Here is a 15080-nt window from a genome sequence, read left to right as displayed (position 1 = left end):
CAAAGGTGTGAAAAGTATCACTCGGGGTTCTGCACCAAATTTTGCAACAAGTGTAAAAGAAATGGTTATAGCGCGGCGAAGTGTGAGGTCTACGGACCAGGGGTTAATAGAACGAAAGGAACAAATGGTGTCGGAACGAGTAATGGCAGAGCAAGTAGTGTCGGAGCAAGTTATGCCAATGTAGTTTGTTATAAATGTGGAAAACCGGGCCACATTATTAGAAATTGCCCGAACCAGGAGAACACGAATGGACAAGGCCGCGGAAGAGTTTTCAATATTAATGCGGCAGAGGCACAGGAAGACCCGGAGCTTGTTACGGGTACGTTTCTTATTGACAATAAATCTGCTTACGTTTTATTTGATTCGGGTGCGGATAGAAGCTATATGAGTAGAGATTTTTGTGCTAAATTAAGTTGTCCATTGACGCCTTTGGATAGTAAATTTTTACTCGAATTAGCAAATGGTAAATTAATTTCAGCAGATAATATATGTCGGAATCGAGAAATTAAACTGGTTAGCGAAACATTTAAGATTGATTTGATACCAGTAGAGTTAGGGAGTTTTGATGTGATAATCGGGATGGACTGGTTGAAAGAAGTGAAAGCAGAGATCGTTTGTTACAAAAATGCAATTCGCATTATACGAGAAAAAGGAAAACCCTTAATGGTGTACGGAGAAAAGGGCAACACGAAGCTACATCTTATTAGTAATTTGAAGGCACAAAAACTAATAAGAGAAGGTTGCTATGCTGTTCTAGCACATGTCGAGAAAGTACAAACTGAAGAAAAGAGCATCAATGATGTTCCCGTCATAAAAGAATTTCCCGATGTATTTCCGAAAGAATTACCGGGATTACCCCCACATCGATCCGTTGAATTTCAAATAGATCTTGTACCAGGAGCTGCACCAATAGCTCGTGCTCCTTACAGACTCGCACCCAGCGAGATGAAAGAACTGCAAAGCCAATTACAAGAACTTTTAGAGCGTGGTTTCATTCGACCAAGCACATCACCGTGGGGAGCTCCTGTTTTGTTTGTCAAGAAGAAAGATGGTACATTCAGGTTGTGTATCGACTACCGAGAGTTGAACAAACTTACCATCAAGAACCGCTACCTACTACCGAGAATCGATGACTTATTTGATCAACTACAAGGCTCGTCTGTTTATTCAAAGAATGACTTACGTTCTGGGTATCATCAAATGCGGGTGAAAGAAGATGATATTCCAAAGACTGCTTTCAGAACACGTTACGGTCATTACGAGTTTATGGTCATGCCGTTTGGTTTAACTAATGCACCAGCTGTGTTCATGGACCTTATGAACCGAGTGTGTGGACCATACCTTGACAAGTTTGTCATTGTTTTCATTGATGACATACTTATTTACTCAAAGAATGACCAAGAACACGGTGAACATTTGAGAAAGGTGTTAGAAGTATTGAGGAAGGAAGAATTGTACGCTAAGTTTTCAAAGTGTGCATTTTGGTTGGAAGAAGTTCAATTCCTCGGTCACATAGTGAACAAAGAAGGTATTAAGGTGGATCCGGCAAAGATAGAAACTGTTGAAAAGTGGGAAACCCCGAAAACTCCGAAACACATACGCCAGTTTTTAGGACTAGCTGGTTACTATAGAAGGTTCATCCAAGACTTTTCCAGAATAGCAAAACCCTTGACTGCATTAACGCATAAAGGGAAGAAATTTGAATGGATTGATGAACAAGAGAAAGCGTTTCAGTTATTGAAGAAAAAGCTAACTACGGCACCTATATTGTCATTGCCTGAAGGGAATGATGATTTTGTGATTTATTGTGACGCATCAAAGCAAGGTCTCGGTTGTGTATTAATGCAACGAACGAAGGTGATTGCTTATGCGTCTAGACAATTGAAGATTCATGAACAAAATTATACGACGCATGATTTGGAATTAGGCGCGGTTGTTTTTGCATTAAAGACTTGGAGGCACTACTTATATGGGGTCAAAAGTATTATATATACCGACCACAAAAGTCTTCAACACATATTTAATCAGAAACAACTGAATATGAGGCAGTGTAGGTGGATTGAATTATTGAATGATTACGACTTTGAGATTCGTTACCACCCGGGGAAGGCAAATGTGGTAGCCGATGCCTTGAGCAGGAAGGACAGAGAACCCATTCAAGTAAAATCTATGAATATAATGATTCATAATAACCTTACTACTCAAATAAAGGAGGCACAACAAGGAGTTTTAAAAGAGAGAAATTTAAAGGATGAAATACCCAAAGGATCGGAGAAGCATATTAATATTCGGGAAGACGGAACCAGGTATAGGGCTGAAAGAATTTGGGTACCAAAATTTGGAGATATGAGAGAAATGGTACTTAGAGAAGCTCATAAAACCAGATACTCAATACATCCTGGAACGGGGAAGATGTACAAGGATCTCAAGAAACATTTTTAGTGGCCGGGTATGAAAGCCGATGTTGCTAAATACGTAGGAGAATGTTTGACGTGTTCTAAGGTCAAAGCTGAGCATCAGAAACCATCAGGTCTACTTCAATAACCCGAAATCGCGGAATGGAAATGGGAAAACATTACCATGGATTTCATCACTAAATTGCCAAGGACTGCAAGTGGTTTTGATACTATTTGGGTAATAGTTGATCGTCTCACCAAATCAGCACACTTCCTGCCAATAAGAGAAGATGACAAGATGGAGAAGTTAGCACGATTGTATTTGAAGGAAGTCGTCTCCAGACATGGAATACCAATCTCTATTATCTCTGATAGGGATGGCAGATTTATTTCAAGATTCTGGCAGACATTACAGCAAGCATTAGGAACTCGTCTAGACATGAGTACTGCCTATCATCCACAAACTGATGGGCAGAGTGAAAGGACGATACAAACGCTTGAAGACATGCTACGAGCATGTGTTATTGATTTCGGAAACAGTTGGGATCGACATCTACCATTAGCAGAATTTTCCTACAACAACAGCTACCATTCAAGCATTGAGATGGCGCCGTTTGAAGCACTTTATGGTAGAAAGTGCAGGTCTCCGATTTGTTGGAGTGAAGTGGGGGATAGACAGATTACGGGTCCGGAGATTATACAAGAAACTACCGAGAAGATCATCCAAATTCAACAACGGTTAAAAACCGCCCAAAGTCGACAAAAGAGCTACGCTGACATTAAAAGAAAAGATATAGAATTTGAAATTGGAGAGATGGTCATGCTTAAAGTTGCACCTTGGAAAGGCGTTGTTCGATTTGCTAAACGAGGGAAATTAAATCCAAGGTATATTGGACCATTCAAGATTATTGATCGTGTCGGACCAGTAGCTTACCGACTTGAGTTACCTCAACAACTCGTGGGTGTACATAACACTTTCCACGTCTCGAATTTGAAGAAATGTTTTGCTAAAGAAGATCTCACTATTCCGTTAGATGAAATCCAAATCAACGAAAAACTTCAATTCATCGAAGAACCCGTCGAAATAATGGATCGTGAGGTTAAAAGACTTAAGCAAAACAAGATACCAATTGTTAAGGTTCGATGGAATGCTCGTAGAGGACCCGAGTTCACCTGGGAGCGTGAAGATCAGATGAAGAAGAAATACCCGCATCTATTTCCAGAAGATTCGTCAACACCTTCAACAGCTTAAAATTTCGGGACGAAATTTATTTAACGGGTAGGTACTGTAGTGACCCGAACTTTTCCATGTTTAAATATATTAATTGAGATTGATATTTACATGATTAAATGTTTCCAACATGTTAAGCAATCAAACTTGTTAAGACTTGATTAATTGAAATATGTTTCATATAGACAATTGACCACCCAAGTTGACCGGTGATTCACGAACGTTAAAACTTGTAAAAACTATATGATGACATATATATGGATATATATATAGTTAACATGATACTATGATAAGTAAACATATCATTAAGTATATTAACAATGAACTACATATGTAAAAACAAGACTACTAACTTAATGATTTTTAAACGAGACATATATGTAACGATTATCGTTGTAAAGACATTTAATGTATATATCATATTAAGAGATATTGATACATGATAATATCATGATAATATAACAATTTAACATCTCATTTGTTATAATAAACAATGGGTTAACAACATTCAACAAGATCGTTAACCTAAAGGTTTCAAAACAACATTTACATGTAACGACTAACGTTGACTTAACGACTCAGTTAAAATGTATATACATGTAGTGTTTTAATATGTATTCATACACTTTTGAAAGACTTCAAGACACTTATCAAAATACTTCTACTTAACAAAAATGCTTACAATTACATCCTCGTTCAGTTTCATCAACAATTCTACTCGTATGCACCCGTATTCGTACTCGTATAATACACAGCTTTTAGATGTATGTACTATTGGTTTATACACTCCAATGATCAGCTCTTAGCAGCCCATGTGAGTCACCTAACACATGTGGGAACCATCATTTGGCAACTAGCATGAAATATCTCATAAAATTACAAAAATATGAGTAATCATTCATGACTTATTTACATGAAAACAAAATTACATATCCTTTATATCTAATCCATACACCAACGACCAAAAACACCTACAAACACTTTCATTCTTCAATTTTCTTCATCTAATTGATCTCTCTCAAGTTCTATCTTCAAGTTCTAAGTGTTCTTCATAAATTCTATAAGTTCTAGTTACATAAAATCAAGAATACTTTCAAGTTTGCTAGCTCACTTCCAATCTTGTTAGGTGATCATCCAACCTCAAGAAATCTTTGTTTCTTACAGTAGGTTATCATTCTAATACAAGGTAATAATCATATTCAAACTTTGGTTCAATTTCTATAACTATAACAATCTTATTTCAAGTGATGATCTTACTTGAACTTGTTTTCGTGTCATGATTCTGCTTCAAGAACTTCGAGCCATCCAAGGATCCGTTGAAGCTAGATCCATTTTTTCTATTTTCCAGTAGGTTTATCCAAGGAACTTAAGGTAGTAATGATGTTCATAACATCATTCGATTCATACATATAAAGCTATCTTATTCGAAGGTTTAAACTTGTAATCACTAGAACATAGTTTAGTTAATTCTAAACTTGTTCGCAAACAAAAGTTAATCCTTCTAACTTGACTTTTAAAATCAACTAAACACATGTTCTATATCTATATGATATGCTAACTTAATGATTTAAAACCTGGAAACACGAAAAACACCGTAAAACCGGATTTACGCCGTCGTAGTAACACCGCGGGCTGTTTTGGGTTAGTTAATTAAAAACTATGATAAACTTCGATTTAAAAGTTGTTATTCTGAGAAAATGATTTTTATTATGAACATGAAACTATATTCAAAAATTATGGTTAAACTCAAAGTGGAAGTATGTTTTCTAAAATGGTCATCTAGACGTCGTTCTTTCGACTGAAATAACTACCTTTACAAAAACAACTTGTAACTTATTTTTCTGACTATAAACCTATACTTTTTCTGTTTAGATTCATAAAATAGAGTTCAATATGAAACCATAGCAATTTGATTCACTCAAAACGGATTTAAAATGAAGAAGTTATGGGTAAAACAAGATTGGATAATTTTTCTCATTTTAGCTACGTGAAAATTGGTAACAAATCTATTCCAACCATAACTTAATCAACTTGTATTGTATATTATGTAATCTTGAGATACCATAGACACGTATACAATGTTTCGACCTATCATGTCGACACATCTATATATATTTTGGAACAACCATAGACACTCTATATGTGAATGTTGGAGTTAGCTATACAGGTTTGAGGTTGATTCCAAAATATATATAGTTTGAGTTGTGATCAATACTGAGATACGTATACACTGGGTCGTGGATTGATTCAAGATAATATTTATCGATTTATTTCTGTACATCTAACTGTGGACAACTAGTTGTAGGTTACTAACGAGGACAGCTGACTTAATAAACTTAAAACATCAAAATATATTAAAAGTGTTGTAAATATATTTTGAACATACTTTGATATATATGTATATATTGTTATAGGTTCGTGAATCAACCAGTGGCCAAGTCTTACTTCCCGACGAAGTAAAAATCTGTGAAAGTGAGTTATAGTCCCACTTTTAAAATCTAATATTTTTGGGATGAGAATACATGCAGGTTTTATAAATGATTTACAAAATAGACACAAGTACGTGAAACTACATTCTATGGTTGAATTATCGAAATCGAATATGCCCCTTTTTATTAAGTCTGGTAATCTAAGAATTAGGGAACAGACACCCTAATTGACGCGAATCCTAAAGATAGATCTATTGGGCCTAACAAACCCCATCCAAAGTACCGGATGCTTTAGTACTTTGAAATTTATATCACATCCGAAGGGTGTCCCGGAATGATGGGGATATTCTTATATATGCATCTTGTTAATGTCGGTTACCAGGTGTTCACCATATGAATGATTTTTATCTCTATGTATGGGATGTTTATTGAAATATGAAATCTTGTGGTCTATTATTATGATTTGATATATATAGGTTAAACCTATAACTCACCAACATTTTTGTTGACGTTTTAAGCATGTTTATTCTCAGGTGATTATTAAGAGCTTTCGCTGTCGCATACTTTAATAAGGACGAGATTTGGAGTCCATGCTTGTATGATATTGTGTAAAAACTGCATTCAAGAAACTTATTTTGTTGTAACATATTTGTATTGTAAACCATTATGTAATGGTCGTGTGTAAACAGGATATTTTAGATTATCATTATTTGATAATCTACGTAAAGCTTTTTAAACCTTTATTGATGAAATAAAGGTTATGGTTTGTTTTAAAATGAATGCAGTCTTTGAAAAACATCTCATATAGAGGTCAAAACCTCGCAACGAAATCAATTAATATGGAACGTTTTTAATCAATAAGAACGGGACATTTCACCCAATTCTTCTGATGGGTTCGTAGTCGACTTAATCAATGGAGACGAGAAAAATGCGATCGTTTCCATCAACCAAATTCACCTCTTGGTGAAGAACCTGAAGCACTTACTGGCGAACCTGTCCGCAACACCATATTTGTAATGACCCGGGAATTTTCGACCAAATTTAAACTTAATCTTTATATGTTTCCGACACGATAGGCAAAGTCTATTAAACCGAATCTCAAAAACTTTGAACTATTTTTTTTCATGAAGGCATTTAACCATTAACTATTCCCGACGATTCACGAACCTTTGTGTGTAAATAAATATGTACATATATGTAAATATAAGAATGTATAATAATTAGAAGTAATGAAACATAACTTAAATTAAATATGTAAAATAAAATACAATTTAATCAATTGAATTGAATAGATAAAGGAGTATATAAAATAATGAATTTACTATTTAAATAAATATCTATATGAATCTATACATAATTAATGTTGTATGTATATATATAAATATGTATGTAAATAATAGTTTATATGATAATTAGAAATTATAAAATATAATTTAAACATTAGAATTGGATATTTAAAATAAGACACAAAATAATTAAGTATAATTTAAAATGAATCTATATATAATTATATATGATTGCTGTGAATGATTATTATTATTATATATATATATATAGTGTATATATATATTTAATTATATATAATAAGTAAACAATACAAAATTAATAAATTGTAACATTACTATATTAAAGGTAATTACAAGTTAAAATATAGTTATAAATATTATTATATTCCGATATTATTACTAAAATAAATATTAATACTAATATTGATATCAATATTATGAGTATTACTATATTAATATAATATATAGATATGAAATTTTATACATTTAAATTTGTTATATTCTCATTAACATTAATAATATTATTTTTATCTTTACTAGTATTATTATTATTATTGTTATCCTTTTTATTATTAGTATTAGTATCATTATTTACATTATTATTAATAATAATATTATTATTATTTATTATAACAACTTTATTATTAATATGTTTATACGTATTAATTAATATTAATAATAGTAAGCATAACAACATATATATTTACGCGTGAATTATTGGGTATCACCATCTGCTTTTTTTTTATTTCTTCTTTATCTCTTTCTGTGTTTTCTTCTTCACCCGTGAGCAACTTCAATCAACCCTACAATACAATCTTTGTTTTATTTTTGTTTATCGCTGCATCAATCATAACACTTCACACTTTATTTATCTGCTGTATTCCAAAAGAAAATCGAACAGAGTTTATATTTTTTTTATTTAACTTGATACCTCTGCTGTGAACTTTTTTGTTCAATATTCGAAATCGGGTTTTTTTAAAAAAAATCTAAAAATACAGATAAATTAGGATTTATATATTCAAACTATTTACAAAATCTTAGCTTTCAATTCTCTTAAAAGATTACGAATTTTGGAGTCAAAGATTTATGAACAAAAAGTCAACAATCTGTTCTTCATCAAATTTGAATTCGTTCTTGAGTTTATGAAGCAATTGATGATCAACACAGTTTCTAAAAGTGATTTAAAACTTATGTTATTTAGGAATTATTATCTAAAACGTTTTAGATTTTAAAATCAATTTTTTTTTCATCAAACGAACGAACCAGCAGCAATGCTGTTATATATATATATTTTTTATTTTGTATTTGTTAATTACTTTTAACATATTCTAAAATGTATCTGTATCTATTTTAAAACCTAATTTAATGTGGTAACTCAATTTGATGTGTTTTGATTTGGTTGGGTCGGTTGAAACTGGGAGGGGATGAAGAAGGAGGGAGTACAGAATGTCGCGGTTAAGTATATGGATTTTCGTTATTAATCAGAAAAACTGAATGAGCTCAATGGTTAAGAGTGTTAGTGTGTACTCGGGTGGTCACGGGTTCGAGTCCCACTTGGAGCATTTTTTTTGAGGGTATACTCTTTTAATTCCATTTCCATTTCTACTACTACTATTATTATTATTATTATTATTATTATTATTATTATTATTATTATTATTATTATTATTATTATTATTATTATTATTATTATTATTATTATTATTATTATTATTATTATTATTATTATTATTATTATTATTATTATTATTATTATTATTATTATTATTATTAGTGTTAGTGTTATTGTTATTAGTGTTATTATTGTTATTATTATAATTATTATTAGTATTAGTATTACAAATATAAGTATTAGTTGCTACTTATTATTATTATAAAAATTAAATTTTCAATTATGATTGTTATTTTTATATATCGTACAATTATGATTAGGATTATTAATAAGTATTATACGTTTATGAACTAAACTTGGAAAATATGGAAACTCTTGTGATCTGAAATAAGATAAGTATTTAGATAAATGTAAGATTGACATTGATTAGGATATAACTATGATCGTGCACATTGTAAACAAAATAACTATACATATGTAAATATAGATATAACACCCTTAAGTTCTTAAAATGATAATAAGTATTATAATTAATAAAATTATTATCTTTATATTACTAAAACTATTATTTTCATTGTTATCTATATTATTAGGTAGTTACTAAAATCATTATCATAACCATCAATTACAGTAAAATTAATTTTTACAATTATTATTATTATTATCATGGTTATTACCAATATTGGAATTATTATTTACATTGAAAGTTATTATAATTATAATCAAATATAACTTTTATTCACTATTATTAATATTATATATTGTCATGTATAAAAAAATATACTTAAAAGTAACATTACCTATAAGTGTGAAATATTTATATTAACAATCTTTATATAAATATTTATATATAACAAATTACGTATATATATATATATATATATATATATATATATATATATATATATATATATATATATATATATATATATATATATATATATATATATATATATATATATATATATATATATATATATATATATATATATAACTATATAAATAATAACCGTTTTTAAATATAAATATAAAAATCATATAACTAGTATATAAAGGTAATAATATATGAAATGGTTCGATTACAATTATAGGTATTAATGATTATACAAATGATATAGGTTCGTGAATCCGAGGCCAACCCTACATTGTTCAGTTGTTTAATGTCGTCATATGTATTTTTACTACAAAATACATTAGGTGAGTTTCATTAATCCCTTTTTAAATGCTTTTGCAATATATATTTTTGGGACTGAGAATACATGCACTACTTTTATAAATGTTTGATGAAATAGACACAAGTAATTGAAACTACATTCTATAGTTGAATTATTGAAATCGAATATGTCCCTTTTTATTAAGTCTGGTAATCTAAGAATTAGGGAACAGACACCCTAATTGACGCGAATCCTAAAGATAGATCTATCGGGCCCAACAAGCCCCATCCAAAGTACCGGATGCTTTAGTACTTCGAAATTTATATCATGTCCAAAGGAGGATCCCGGAATGATGGGGATATTCTTATATGCATCTTGTGAATGTCGGTTACCAGGTGTTCAATTCATATGAATGATATTTTTGTCTCTATGCATGGGACGTATATTTATGAGAAATGGAAATATGAAATCTTGTGGTCTATTAAAATTATGAAATGATTATTTATGTTAAACTAATGAACTCACCAACCTTTTGGTTGATACTTTAAAGTATGTTTATTCTCAGGTACGAAAGAAATCTTCCGCTGTGAATTTGCTCATATTAGAGATATTACTCGGAGTCATTCATGATATATTTCAAAAGATGTTGCATTCGAATCGTTGAGTTCATCAAGATTATTATTAAGACAATTATATTTGGATATATTAGGAAATGGTATGCATGTCTGTCAACTGTCGATGTAAATGAAAGTTTGTCTTTTAAAAACGAATGCAATGTTTGTAAAATGTATCATATAGAGGTCAAGTACCTTGCGATGTAATCAACTGTTGGGAATCATTTATAATCGATATGGACTTCATCCGAATGGATTAGGACAGGTCTTCACAGTTGGTATCAGAGCGGTGGTCTTAGAGAACCAGGTCTTGCATTAGTGAGTCTAACTGATAGTTGTTAGAATGCATTAGTGAGTCTAGACTTCGACCGTGTCTGCATGTCAAAAGTTTTGCTTATCATTTAGTGTCGAAAAATTTATTTCTTATCATCCTTAAAGTCTAGACACGTCTTACTACCTCTATTGCATAGACAGTGTATAGATAAATCCATATCTTAGCGTATCTGTTATTGTTACCTTTACCTGACAGCTTTCGTAGATTCCTCCGTAGTTTATGGAATTTTAGTATTATATATGCATATGTAAATTATGTATTGCAGGGTACTAATCTACATCCTATAATCTATCTCTTATCGAAAAGTCCTTCCTCTGATAGTACGAGATGAATCCCTCAACCAGTTCGAATTCCTCGGATTCCGACAGCTATTCAGATATGGAGTTTCACCTATCAGCGTCACCGGAATGAATCAACCAATCAGTCATCCCCAATTCATCTGATGGATTCGTAGTCGACTAAATCAATGGAGACGAGAAGAAGGCGATCCTTTTCAATCACCAACCTGCACTCTTGGTGAAGAACCTGAAGCACTTACCAGCGAGCCTATTCGTAACAACATTTTCTCTCTCATTTCCAGAGTATCTCGCCACGACTATATCACAAGTCAGATTCAAAACCTTATTCATTCGCTCGTTCATACCGACAATCATCCCGGAGTAATAAAGTCAATGAGTTTCGTGCCCGAGTTGTAACCTTGGAAAATATGGTGCAAAATGTACCAGCTTCAGCAACATCAACTGCATCAACTGTACCACCAACAACAACACAAACCACAACAACACACGCCTCAACATCACAATCGGTACCCCGATCAAAATCATCGTTCTACATGATGTTCTGCATCATTTATCTTCGTTCAACATGGCGAATATGTAATCTCTAATGTTTTAGAGATTATATATTCTTGTTCTAACGTAAATCAAATGAGTTTAATATCATATTAACTCATTAAATCCATGATTGCATCTGAAGAAAATATATATACAAGTATATTTTTATAAAGATTGTAAAAAAAAAAAAAAAAAATTCTTTCGTACAAACTGTTAATGGTGAAAATATTTTAACGGGTAGGTAATACCCGAGGAATATTTAGATTTCACTTTAATAAGTTACACTGTACATTCGACGAAGCTGATTCAATGGTCATTTACTATCTTACTTACAGCCACCGATATACGTATCCGTTCACCGCAGAATAACCATTTTTATTCAATTTCATATTCGAATTTTGACCTATCAGAATCCAACAAGTGGCATAATGAAGAAAACATATGACAAAATAAAATTTGTTCGAAACAGACTAATTAACTATGAGAAATGGTGTTAAGAATCCACGCTAACTGTTCCTAGCTAATTGTTCCTAGCTAACTAATTACATTTTATTTATCGCAATTTAATTATCGCAATTTACATTCTCGCAATTTACATTCTCGCAATTTACATTCTCGCAATTTACATTATCGCAATTTTATTTATTGTCATTTAATTTCTGTATTTATTTTACGCACTTTAATATCGGGACACGTATACAAGGTTTTGACATATCATATCGATGCATATATATATATATATATATATTATTTGGAATAACCATAGACACTCTATATGCAGTAATGATCGAGTTCTCTATATATGGTTGAGGTTGATTCTATAATAATATATATACTTTGAGTTGTGATCGAGTCTGAGACGAATACGGGTCACGATACGTATTAATTAATTCGAATATTATATATTAAATTATATATGAATTGTTGAATTGCTAACTGTGGACTATCAATCGAGGACTACCAACATTGAACAATTAAAATGAATTAAAATATTGATTATAACCTATGAAACTAAACAATTCTTCAAGTTTGCCACTTGATTTCATCTTAAACTTCATTTTATCTTGATGATTACAATCCGCGTTCAAACCTTTCATGATTCTTGAAAATACCTAAATCGAGAGGACGAACCAACCGCACTTCATCTACGAGAGAAAAGATTTATGCATATAGTTATGCACCTGAAAACTCTCAGAAACTGAGTAAACATTTAACACATAGATTTGTTAATTTCTTTAGTGTTATTATTACCCAAAATAACTTTGCAATCCCTTTCCAAATTAGCCAATTTTGTCACAGCTCCAACAAGTCAACTTCGACTTTTCACTCGGATTAGCTTATTATAACTTTGATATATAAGTTTACCTTTCGTCATCGTTACCGGGGAACTGTTTATAATCCACCACATTAGAAGTAAACTTTCCAGCAACTCCATTGATCTTTGACTTTCCGAAAAATCTGTATACTCATTGAAACTCTATCATATATTCATTCACATCTTATAAAGAGAATTGCCATTCTAATTACCGAGAATTTGCAATCAGTATTTTAGAAATCTCGCAGCATGTCTACATCAACAGATATAAGAATACATATAATATTTATATCTTAGAATTATGATCTTTTATTCTGAAATTCTAAAAAGCACCCAGTCTACGAATCAATACTCCAAATTTTGAGGAAGCTGAATGAAGCAGCAGAAACCGTAGACAAACGTAAACGACCTTAACAGTCAAAAGTTTGACGATAAAGAATAGTATGTTGGCAAGCTCAGAAATGTTGGAACTGGAAAATGGATTGAGCTAACCACGAAGGAGTCTATGAACAAATCACAAGGACTAAACTTGTACATTTAGAATTCTGATGATTCTGTTTCTGATGAAATCTTTAGCGAATACCTTGTTTCTGACTCCAAACTCTTGCGGACAAATTTTCTTCACCATCCTTCAATATTAGAAATTCCAAGATATCATCGTATCTTTCATTATAAATATCCTCCATATTTCTGAAGATGTTTTCATAACTACTCATATCTGAAATCATTAATCTCTTCGTGCTATCAGTATTACATCATATAGAAACTGTTAGTTTCTATATTCTGTAAACTTTCGAGCTTAAAATATGAATGTTATTGAAGTAATGTTGGGAACTAACGTATGAGTTAGTATAATATAATGACACTTGATCAACGTGATTATATTACAGTAAGTCATGCTGAGTTTCTAATGGGACGTGATGATTCACAGATCATAACGTCATCATGTGCCATGTTACATAACTCTTTCATTCTGATTAACCTTTGAACATATTAAGAAAATATATTCTTGATAGTTCTATCCTCAGTGATCCTGGTAATTTGACAAATCAGATCGTGCCATTACCATTCCCTTCTTAGAACATTAACAATGTTCCTTCTGAAACTTATATCTGCGAATTTTAGACTATTACAAGAGATGCCCATTCGCAAGAAGAAACGGAGGGACAAAATTCCGAAATAGAAATTGGGGTATAAATAGCAGCAAAGAGGGAGTACTAACTATGGATGACAATGATTATAGGAAACAGAAATAGGGACATTGAAATATAAGAGGAGATATAAAGATAACAACACGGAGATTACAAACCGTGGATGTTAATACGAATAGCAATATAAAGACACGGTATAATTAAGAATAGCATCATCCCAAGGTAATAATAGAAGTAAACAGATTCTTCTGGTGAAAGATTGAAAAGAAGGATGACAGGAATGATAATTAGGAAAATATCAAGGATTAGAGCTAGATTAAGCATTTTAACAATCTTTTGGATGTATGAAATAAGAAGGAAAAGATAGAAATGGTGAGAATAATAGAACGGAAGAGTTAAATTTATAATGAAAATATCAGACAGAGTAATCGAGGCGGATCACCGTATTTAATTTTAGAGATCTTAATTTTCCTTACTCGCCGAAGAATCAAATTCTTTAGATTTCGAAGATTTTCTTTAAATCCCTTGAATTCCAGAATTCAACCCTGACTCTGTCAAAAGTTAAGATGGATCTTTACTTTCCTATTTCACTCTTTGGTGATAGCTTCATTCGTACTCTTCGAATAACCGAATTATTTTTATCCATATTCCTCAATAATGATAAAACTCAATTTATCAACTCATATTCGGCATGAACACATTTTTATTATTATCCATGACCCCCT

This window comes from Rutidosis leptorrhynchoides, chromosome 1 (genome assembly GCF_046630445.1).
Source record: "Rutidosis leptorrhynchoides isolate AG116_Rl617_1_P2 chromosome 1, CSIRO_AGI_Rlap_v1, whole genome shotgun sequence".
NCBI lineage: Eukaryota > Viridiplantae > Streptophyta > Magnoliopsida > Asterales > Asteraceae > Rutidosis > Rutidosis leptorrhynchoides.
The sequence above is the reverse complement of the archived record's forward strand: the minus strand, read 5'-3'. Positions refer to the sequence as shown.